Below are 12,109 nucleotides of genomic sequence, written 5' to 3'. Positions count from 1 at the left end.
AGAGTGAAAAGGTTGTCTTGAAACTCAACATTCAAAAAATGAAGAACATGGCATCTGGTGCCATCACCTCATGGCAAATAGAAGGGGGAGAAGTGGAAGCAGTGACAGATTTTATTTTCTTGGGCTCCAAAAATCACTGCAGATGGTGACTGCAGTCATAAAATTAAAAGATGCTTGCTCCTTGGAAGGAAAGCTATGACAAACCTAGAGAGTGTATTAAAAAGCAGTGACATTACTTTGATGACAAAGGTCCATATAGTCAAAGCTATGGTTTTTCCAGTAGCCATATATAAATGTGAGAGTTGGACCATAAAGAAGGCTGAGTGCTGAAGAATTGATGCTTTCCAATTGTGGTGCTGGTGAGGACTCTTGAGAGTCCCCTTGGACCACAAGGAGTTCAAGCTACTCAGTCCTATAGGAAATCAATCCAGTATATTCATTGGAAGGACTGTTGCTGAAACTAAAGCTCCAATAGGTTAGCCAGCTGATGTGAAGAGATGGCTCATTGGAAAAGACCCTGATTCTGGGAAAGTTTGAAGGTAAGAGGAGAAGGGGGCAGCAGAGGATGAGATGGTTAGTATCACCGACTTAATGGGCATGAATGTGAGCAAACTGTGAAATAATGAAGGATAGGGGAGCCTGGCATGCTATAATCCATGGGGTCACAAACAGTCTGACATGACTTAGTGAGTGCACAACGAAAACAAATTTCAATTTTGCCTTATTTTTAGGCCAGATTCCTTTTTCTTAGAATTTGGACTTTATTCCTTACTCATGTGCCTCCAGAGTTCAGTGTAAAGTTGAGTTTATCATGCTTCTCTAATTTAGTGAAACATTATATCAAAACTCTGTATCTTCAGAAGATTTTTGAAATCTCTTTTCAACTCTTTCACACTTTCAGCTATTATTTTTCTGGTGCTTCGTGTGTCACTTCATGTATATATCATTTAGGAATATCAACTTTGAATTTGAAGATAGTGTTTTTTTTTTTTTTTTCAGATCACGTTCCTCTTTGTGGCTTTTTTCTGGGGTCATCCTTTTTATCTTCTAGCCATCATGACTACTTCAAGTTCCACCTCTGATTGTTTAAACTCTTTCTATATTCAAATATGAATTAGTAAGAGTCCGTAGGGGCCAAAAAATGTATAATTGTGCAGCTCACCTAGTTGGTCCACTACTTTCAAGAGTTGTATTGCCTCTAGTTTCTCTTTACTGCTAGTTGATTTCCAATGTTTTTTTTAAGAATTTTTATAAAGCATAACTTATCCAGAGTTTATAACTATTATCAGTGGATTCGTTATTATAATTCAAGCTACACTCACATTATTCTGGTAGTAATTTATAAAATTTGTATTTCAGTAACTGTAACTTACTATCAAGAATAACTTTTAGTTAATTTTTTAAATTATTAATCTACATGAGCTCTCAGTAGCTCAATCATGTCCAGCTCTTTGCGATTTCATGGACTGTAGCCCACCAGGCTCCTCTGTCCATGGAAATTTCCAGGCAAGAATACTGGAATGGGTTGCCATTTTCTACTTTAGGGGGGATCTTCCCGACCCAGGATTGAACCCATGTCTCTTGCATCTCCTGCCCTGGCAGGTGGATTCTTTACCACTGCACCACTGCAAAGCCATTAATCCACATACCATATTATGAAACAAATTGTGAGCTCTCCAATGTTCTGTAAAACAAACATTTTTAGTTAGCTTATTTGATAACTTAGTTATTTTAGGTTATTTATTTACTTTAGTTAGTGCAAATACATACATATATGTAAGCATATATATATATGTATGTAGAAAATATGCTAACACTTTTAATAGCAATATCTAACACTTTGCTGAGGATATTATGAAGTGGACTGGATATGAATCACATTTCATCTCTTCAATATAGAAAATCTCAAATTTCAAAACATAATCTAACTTCAAAGTCTTCTTGTAAGTGATGGACAAAAATATCAAATTTGAGCAAGAAAAAGAAATGCTTTTGATCTAGATTAGAGACATGGTTAAGAGTGTCTTTGGTAGAAAGCACTTTTAGTTTTGTGTAAAAATCAGGAAGCAGTTGATTTGGAAAAAAAGCAGTGAGGAGCTGACAAACAGCTAGTGTTAACATATATTCCCAACAGAACAGTCTTTGAAAATAGATATTGGTTGTAAGCTACCCACTGAGTCAAGCAATTTGTCTATACTTTATTTTTCTGATAATGTGACTGAAGTTTACATAGACTAGGTATGTGAAACTAAGTCCAGAATAACCAGTTGACCTTTCCAGTCAAAAGGCATTAATTTGCCACTCAGTGAGCTACTGTCTGTTATCTCATCGTTATTCATTACTCATCATCATTACTGCCATGACTGTATTTTTAGGAGTATTATTTTTCTCTTTTCTTGAGCAATATTTAATCTAACTGAACAATCATAGTCTGCTAATTTTTAAAAAATAATACATTTTTGAGTGTCTCTAGTATAGGCATATCCAATTGTGAACACTCATAGCAAATATTTAGTATCATAGATAAATCCTGCTGATGGCCTTTTATTTATTGCAGGGTGAGGGATCTTTTTGAGATGTCCTTTGAAATTACAGATGTGTTTTTCTGTTTTAAAATTTGCAAAGAAGATTTTTGGTCCATTTATGTTACAGTATTTTCAAAAGTCAACCAGGAACATTCTAGAAATGAAAAATGTTTAAGTCCAAATCCCCTTATATTACTGTTAAAAAAAAAAAAAAAAACCCTGCAGACCAAGCAATTAGAATGTTACAGTCCTGAAAATACGAGGCCATATTTCTCCTATAGCTAATTGATTTTACATCTGGCATGTTAAAAGAATTTATGAAACTTGAATAGTGTCTTTGTTTATACCCTTTAGGCTCAAAATGAATTCTCTATATCATTATCCTTAAGGAGAAATAATCTGCCTTAAAAATGTAATGCAATTTCAAAACTAAATCTAACTAAATCTTTTTTAAGATCTGAAATAGGAATCATTTCTTTTAAATGTATGGAGGTTTAGGAAATCATTTCTAAAAATAATAATTATTTAAATTGTGATTATAAAATGACCTGTGTGAAGTATCCAAGGGAAGATGGCATTACATTTATAATTAATAATATGACTTCTGTTTGGGATAGGAGGAAGAGCATAACATTTATTAAGCACTGTGCACATACTAAGTAGGAATGGCTAATATTTATTGAGCTCTTATAATGGGACAGGTGTTGCTCTAAACACTTAGCATACATTTAGCATTTTAATCCTCACAACTACCCTACTAAGTTGCTTGATTATTATCCTCACTTCACAGATAAAAAAGAAAAGAAAAGAAAAACCCATCAGGCACAAAGAGGTTAGGTACTTGCTCAAAGTCACATGGGAAGATGTGGTAGTACTGGGACTCACACCCAGGCAGTTTGGCTCCAGAGCACTTAAACTTTATGATATATGGCCTCTTCCAGTATTGAATGCTTACTCTGCCAGAACAGTTTTAAAGGATTTACATGCATTATATCTTTTAAATTCAATAGAAGAGAGGTAAAGCCCAGGATCACTGGTCTATCTAACATCAATACATTAGTGTGCTGCCTGTGTCCGTAAGGACTGCCACTCTGGCTTCAACCACAAAGCGATTAGGAGAAAAGTAAGATGTTTGTAGAACGAGAAGTTTCTGGCACTCTATTCTCAAGACCTTTTCCTGAACATGGATTGTGGGTAGTTTTAGGAAAACATGCAGTCTTTCCAGGTGCCTCTCCACTGAAAACTACCTTGAACTCTGCTGTAGAATCCAACCATTTGATTTGGGGAAAAATGATCTTTGACTCAGTCAAAGAAACATATATAAGGTTTCTTGTTTTTCTTGGCATTCTTTAAAAGTTTGTTTATAAATAAGATTGAATGATTCACCAGGTATCCACTGGACTGTGGTGCAAACTCTTCATACAAAAAGTAGAGCATCATGATTAACATTTTTTTCCTACATCTTTTTATTTGGCTTGAGTATTCACGAGAACAATGTATCATTAAGATAACTTATGAGTATTGGTGGTACATGAATATAGATTTTTATAAACTTTTATTCATAAAACTATCTTGATAGCTATTTTTGGTCTTTTGCCTTTGATATTCCATAGATATGAAAAATATCTGACAGGTAAAGGAAGTTAAATGATCTTTCCAATAAATTACTCATTCTAAATAGTTCATGATTTTTACTTTAATGTTATGAAATTCATTTTTTGCTTTTCATTACAACTCAATAAGTGAAGTGAAAGTGTTATTTGCTCAGTCGTGTCAAAATCTCTGAGACCCCCTGGACTGTAGCTGTCCAGGCTCCTCTGTCCGTGGAATTTTTCAGGCAAAAATGCTGGAGTGGATAGCAATTTTCTTCTCCAGGAGATCTTCCTGACCCAGGGATTTAACTCCAGTCTCCTGCATTACAGATGGATTCTTTACCATCTTTGCTGTTGAACTTCATGGCACAGTGGTAAAGAAACCGCCTATTAGTGTAGGAGATATAAGAGACATTAGTTTGACCTCTGGGTCAGGTAGATCCCCTGGAGGAGGAAATGGCAACCTACTCCAGTATTTTTGCCTGGGAAATCCCATGGACATAGGAGCCTGCCTGGTGGACTACAGGCGATGTGATCTCAAAGAGTCAGGGAGGACTAAGCACAAACACGCACACTGTTGAACAAAGTTTACTGTTGAACAAAGGAAGAGATTTAAATAAATTCCTAAAGAATGAATTTCCAAAAAGAGCTTTAAAAATGAAATTTCTGGGTGTAGCCAGTCAAGATAGCCATAATTGCATTAGAGATAAGTTAACTTCTGATAATAACAAAATTTGAATTTTAAACTGTTTTCTGAAATTGGCTCAACACTGTGTTCAATCTCAAAAACGAAAACAACCACATGTTGTAGAGAAAGACTAAGAATATATCCGAATGCTCTCACCAAAATCAGTGACTTTTCAACCTTCTAAGCTTGAATTTAGGTAAAGTTGACTGACGTCCTAATATTCATATTATAAAACCAATTAACTTGGGGACAATCCTATATCTTGAATAACCTATTCTAAATGTATGATTTTTAAATTTCAGGTTGAACATTACCTTTTAAAGCATAATTAATTGGTTAATTAATTTTTGATTTCCCTGGGTCCTCGTTGCGGCACACAGGCGTCTCATTGTCACGGCATCTCTTGCTGCAGACACAGGCTGCAGGGGCCTGGGCTTCAGTAGTTGAGGCACATGGGCTCAGTAGTTGTGGCGCATGGGCTTTGTTGCTCTGCAGCATGTGGAATCTTCCTGAACCAGGGATCAAATCCATGTCCCCTGCATTGGAAGGTGGATTCTTAACCATTGTACTGCCAAGGAAGTCCAAAGTGGAAAACTATCTGTATCAGAAAATAAAATATAGCTGCTGTGGCAAATAGTCCTTAAAATCTCAGTGTAATAGCAAGCACTTATGTTTACTTGTTGTTCATATATAATACAATGAGGTCAGCAGGTGCTTTCCTCCATGTGGTGACTTGGAGATGTAAGCTCCCTCCAACACAAAGCTCTGCCATGACCCATGGCCAGAATTTAATGACAAAAAAGGAAGAAAATAGTGTGGTCAAATCTTACCCATTTTCCAAAAAGTCTCAGTTCACTGGAAAAATTAGTAGCATTTCCACATTTATATGAAAGGGAAGGCTCAAAATACAATGTCTGGCCAGCCACGTACCAGCAATGAGTAAATAATAGAGGGGAATGAGCATTTGAAGGGCCATTAGCTATATTTATTACATAAATGCACTGAAATATAAAACCTGTTCTGTAATTTTCATTTAAAGATTGAATATTATTTCATTGCATACTTTTATTTTTTTTTTCCTTCTGTATGCCAGGCACTCTGCCAGGCATTGGTGATACAATGATGCACAAAACACAAAGCTTACAGCATGTAGTAGTAGTAGTCCCTTCTTATAGATATTTTTGTTTTCCAAGATTTCAGTTACTGGTGGTCAACTTGACCTGAAAATATTAGATGGAAAATTCCAGAAATGAACAATTCATATTTTAAATTGTGTGCCTTTCTGAGTAGCATGAGGAAATCTTGTGCCATCCTGCTCCATCCCACCCAAGACGTAATCATCCCTTCATTCAGCTATCTCAGGAATCCCCTACTAACCATGCTCGTCACTTAGTAGCCATCTGGGTTATTAGATCTACTGTCACAGTTTCTCAGTGCTTACGTTCAAGTGTGTGTGTGTGTGTGTGTGTGTGTGTGTGTGTGCTTAGTCGCTCAGTCATGTCCAACTCTTTGTGACCCCATGGGCTATAGCCTGCCAGGCTCCTCTGTCCATGGGATTTTCCAGGCAAGAATACTAGAGTGGTTGCCATGCCATCATCCAGAGAATCTTCCCAATTTAGGGATTGAACCCAGGTCTCCCACATTTCAGGTGAATTCTTTACCACCTTAATAATCAGGTGGTAAAGGCAGGTTACTCTTGGAAAGCTTGGGCTGGATCTTGAAAAGTATGATACTTAAAAAGTACGCAGTGAAATAATATTCAATCTTTAAATGAAAATTACAGAACAGATTATACATTTCAGTGAATTTATGTAACAAATACGGCTAATTGCCCTTCAAATATTCCCCTCTGTTATTTACTCATGCTGGTACGTGGCAGGCCAGATATTGTATTTTGAGCCTTCCCTTTCATATAGATGTGGAAATGCTACTAATTTTTCCAATGAACTGAGACTTTTTGAAAAATGGGTAAGAATTGACCAAGTAAAAAAGGCTTGATCTTGTTTTACTTAATACTGGCCCAAAGCACAAGAGTAGTGATGCTGGCAATTCGGATAGGCCGAAGAGAATTCATAAACTGTCTGACTCTTTGTGACCCCATGGACTGTAGCCTCCAGGATCCTCTGTCCAGGGAATTCTCTAGGCAAGAATACTGGAGTCGGTTTCCCTTTCCTTCTCCAGGGAATCTTTCTGACCCATGGGTCAAACCTGGGTCTCCTATATTGCAGGCTGATTCTTTACCATCTGAGCCACCAGGGAAGCCCAAAGTAAAGTAAATCTTCCTTTAAATGAAAAGGTAAAAGTTTTAGACTTTTTGATAATAGGGAAAGGAGAAAAAATCATATGGGGAGATTGCTAAGATCTATGGTGAGAATAAATCTTCTATTTGTGAAATTGTGCAGAAAGATTAAGAAATTCATGCTAGTTTTGCTGTCACACCTCCAAGTGCAAAAGTTATGACCATGATTTGTGATAAGTATGTAGTCATAACGAAAAAGACAAATTTGTACAATACGGTATTGTAAGGGAGAGAGAGAGACCATATTCATGCAACTTTTATTGCTGCTGCTGCTGCTGCTAAGTCGCTTCAGTCACGTCCGACTCTGTGTGACCCCATAGACAGCAGCCCATGAGGCTCCCCCATCCCTGGGATTCTCCACGCAAGAACACTGGAGTGGGTTGCCATTTCCTTCTCCAATGCATGAAAGTCAAAGTGAAAGTGAAGTCGCTCAGTAGTGTCTGACTCTTAGTGACCCCATGGACTGCGGCCCACCAGGCGCCTAGTCCATGGGATTTTCCAGGCAAGAGTGCTGGACTGGGGTGCCATTGTCTTCTCCGGCAACTTTCATTATAGTATAGTTGTAGTTCAGTTGCTCAGTCATGTCCTACTCTTTGAGACCCCAAGAATCGCAGCACGCCAGGCCTCCCTGTCCATCACCACCTCCTGGAGTTCACTCAGACTCATGTCCATCGAGTCAGTGATGCCATCCAGCCATCTCATCCTCTGTCATCCCCTTCTCTTCCTGCCCCCAATCCCTCCCAGCATCAGAGTCTTTTCCAATGAGTCAACTCTTCGCATGAGGTGGCCAAAGTACTGGTGTTTCAGCTTTAGCATCATTCCTTCCAAAGAAATCCCAGGGTTGATCTCCTTCAGAATGGACTGGTTGGATCTCTTTGCAGTCCAAGGGACTCTCAAGAGTCTTCTCCAACACCACAGTTCAAAAGCATCAATTCTTCGGCGCTCAGCCTTCTTCACAGTCCAACTCTCACATCCATACATGATTACTGGAAAAACCATATCCTTGACTAGACAGACCTTTGGCGTATAGAAATAATTATTATATTTTATTATTGTTGTCAATCTCTTACTTGCCTAATTTGTAACTTAAACTTTATATACGTATGTATGAATAGAAAAAAGAGTAGTATATGTGAGATTCAGTACTATCTGAAGTTTCAAACATCCACTAGGGATCTTGGAATGTATCCTCCATGGATAAGAAGGGACTAGTGTAATTAGGGGAAAAGAAAGCTCTTAATGGTGCAATTGTAAGCCAGTGTGATAATTACTATGATAGATGTAAGCCATGAAGGATATGAGATTACATAGAGGGGACAGATGTCTTAAACTTAGAATCATTTGAGAAGTGTGTTAATTTAGATTTAATTAGAGAATCTAGAATGATTCTAAGAAAAAGCAAGTCATGTCAAAATGTGGACCAAAATGGTGGTGGTCTAAGTAAAGGTGCTGGCAAATTTAAGCTGCTGACAACAGATTAAAAAGAGACAAAGGAGAAATATTTGTTCAGACAATGCAGGAGTGACTCAGGGAAAGGCAGATGTCCAATTTGGTAACTGACAAGGTAGAGCCACTCACCTATATCAGTAAACTGGAGGAGAAACAGACTAGGGAAGAGAGGAAAGGAAAACAGTTTTGACATGAACCCAAGTTTTCCCTTGATCATCTGCATGGAGAAGCATGATAGAAAGTTAGATATCTAGGTATGAAACCAGGAGAAAGGTAAGGGCTGAAGCTATAGAAAAGTCTGCTCTATGTATTTATACCGGTTAGAGTTCTCCATAGAGAAATAGAACCAACAGTTAATAGTAGGTGTGTGTGGGTGTGTGATTTACTTTAACAATTATGAATTGTGATGACAATTCATAACAATTATGAATTGTGGCAGACACAATTATGGGGACTGGCAAGTCAAAATCTGTAGGGCAGCCTGGCAGGCTGGCAGTTCAGGTAAGAGTTGATCCTATATTCTTGAGGTCAAATTTCCTCTTCTCCAGGAAACCTCAGTTTTTGCTCTTATGGCCTTTCAACTGATTTGATGTAGCCCACGTATATTTTCTAGAGTAATTTCCTTTATCACTGTTGACTGATTATATATGTTAACCACATCTACAAAATACCACCCCAACAACACCTAGGTTAGTATTTGCTAAAAAACTGAGTACTATAGCCTAACCAAGTTGACACACAAAACTAACTATCACCTATGTAAGTAATGGATAAAATCATCAAAGAGAGAAAAGAGTAAATAAATACAAAATGGTAAGAATCTTGGGCTTTTTAACAAAATATCTGTGCTCAGTTTTAAGTTTTACTAGTGCGTGAGCCTCTTTAGGATCTATAAAGTGACAATAATATTATACCTTTCTGAGGTATTGTGAGGATGAAATGAAATAATGTATGTAAAGGACTTATTCCAGAGCCTGGCATGTATTACACACTCAGTTAACCTTTGCCACAAAATGGATTCTTTTTGTGTGAAATTTACAAATATAATTATATTCTGATGAGAAAAAGTCTGTATCAAGAAAGAAGTTGAAGACAGAGGTAAGAAATATCTGACCGAGTAAAGGCTGATGGTATAGGTGAAGTAAAGAAGGTGACATTTGAAGCATACCTGGAAAGAATTAACCTTGAACAAAAGATGCAGAAAAACTTGAATATATTCATGTCTGCTGTCCTTAATTTTCTCAGTGAAGAAAGGTGAAAGGTCTTTTGATGGAAGATCTTGATGGCTTAAAGAAAGGTGATGTTTCTGTGAGGAATGGAAGAGAGAGATTAATACTGATTTAAAAGGGGAGTATAAAATAATGCTCAAGTTCAGCTAAGATTGCATGTCTAGGGAACTGCAAATGCCTTTAGGGTAGGGGACATCTTTTTTCCTGTTTTATATTAGGCACATTGTAAGCAATTGGAAAATATTTCCTCAATTAAAATTCTATGTTCTCTACCTGCAGGCAGCTGGAGTATGAAAATAGAAAAGTTAATGGAGTAATTGACCCAAATTTGAAGCTTTGTATGATGAAACAGCTGGAGAATACGAAGACCAGGATACTGAGCATAGTGGTGCTTGTCTTTGAAGGACTATGGGGTAGGGTTGCTAAGAAAGAAAAAATGGTAAAGTGATAGAGATGGGCATAGAAAATGGTACTTTGGGAGTAAGAGTGTTGGAGACCAAGAAAGATGGGACATAGCAGTTAGAAACTGGTATTGGATCAGAAGATTTCCAAAGGGAAACAAAAGTGAAGGAAATCAATAAGTAATGCTATGATGAAAGTGGGATTTAGGGGAAGGAAGGCTCCTGGTGTCCAGAAAGTTGCAAAACTTAAGGTGAAGTCAAGCCAGGATGAAGGACAGTAGAAGGTGGGGAGGAGCACTGTCCAGTGATGGCCAAGCAGGGAGAGCAGTGGAGTTAGTAGCCTGATAGCTGGTTCAGACAATTCAGCACCAGATGAAGGGCACTTGCTCAATCTCGGTCTTGCATTCCTAGGTACTATGGCTTGTCTTCAAGCAGTAATGCCAAAATAAACATATCAAATCAATGAATAAAATATCATATGATTTATTGTTGTTGTTGCTTAGTAACTAAGTCATGTCCAACTCTTTTGTGACTGCAAGGACTGGAGCCCACCAGGATCCTCTGTCCATGGGATTTCTCAGGCAAGAATGCTGGAGTGGGTTGCCATTTTCTTCTCCAGGGGATCCTCATGACCTAGGGATCAAAACCATGTCTACAGCATTGGCAGACAGATTCTTTACCACTGAGCCACCAGGGAAGCCCTATATGATTTATTCCCTAAAACTTTCTATTAGATAATGTCAGAAGGAATGCTAACAGGTACCTGAAAGTTCTATATCCTTCTAAAAAATGTTCCTTGAGTTTACTGATTTAGCTGCTTCTATTTCATGAAGCCAGCGCCAAACTCTTCCCTCTTACAGCTGGAGTACCCTTTTTAGCAACAGTTCTCACACAATGCTAGGCTTTGCAATGAAGCAGAGACTAGAGTACATGTTTACTCTCTGTAAATGAAGGTAAGTAGCTGGGAGTATCACAGAGGAGTTAGTGAAACAAAAGAGAAGGATTTTTTGACCACACAGTATGGTGCAGGATCTTCTCTGACCAGGGTCAAACTTGTGCCCCCTGCAGTGGAAGCACAAATTCTTAGCCACTGAACTGCCAGGGAAGTCCAAGACTCTTTATATAAAAGAAGAAGCATAAACGATGAGTTGCCCTGGTGAGAAACGAGAAAGACCCTAACTCTAAGACGGGGAAAGGTCCTCAGGACAAGCTAAAGAAGAAAGGGGTAGGGGTAGTCTGAGAGGACGATGATGATCAATGAAATATTATTTTTAAAATTAAATTTGGGCTCAGAGAGCATACTGAAAAGGGAGAACAGCAGTGGAAGAAATGATAAAGGATATGAATGAAAGCAGCTTTCACAAATAGCCTTATCATCATTTCAATAGTATTTTGCTATGAAACTTCACACCAACTGCTATTAAGAGGGAGATTATGTGTCAAGATTAATGATCTACACAGACAATACAAAGAGTATGCCTGATATACTTTTATGTAGAATCTTGCTTTGATTAACAAATATACTTCTTATGGTATGAATGTTAATGGATATATATATGTATGTCACCTGATATTATTCTTTTCACACTTTTAAATCATCATCAAATGTATGATACTTTAATCCATTTAGAATATTATGGAATGAATTTCCATTTGTTAAATAGTACCCTAGTGACCTGAAAGAAAATCAATATAGCCTGCAAAAGTACTTACCTTACAACCAGGAAGTAGCTAGAAGAATTTGCTAGCATATGTTATCAACAAAATATTCATTAGGAGAAATAAAAAAGGAAAACTACATGATTTTCCAAAGCTTTACAATTGATGATAATCAATTATACATAAATACATATAAATTTGTTCATGTTGGAAATAAAGATACAAATTAATTACTCATAGAAAAGATGCATATTCCTTAATTGAAAG

The sequence above is a fragment of the Budorcas taxicolor genome, chromosome 20, assembly GCF_023091745.1.
Source record: "Budorcas taxicolor isolate Tak-1 chromosome 20, Takin1.1, whole genome shotgun sequence".
NCBI lineage: Eukaryota > Metazoa > Chordata > Mammalia > Artiodactyla > Bovidae > Budorcas > Budorcas taxicolor.
The sequence above is the reverse complement of the archived record's forward strand: the minus strand, read 5'-3'. Positions refer to the sequence as shown.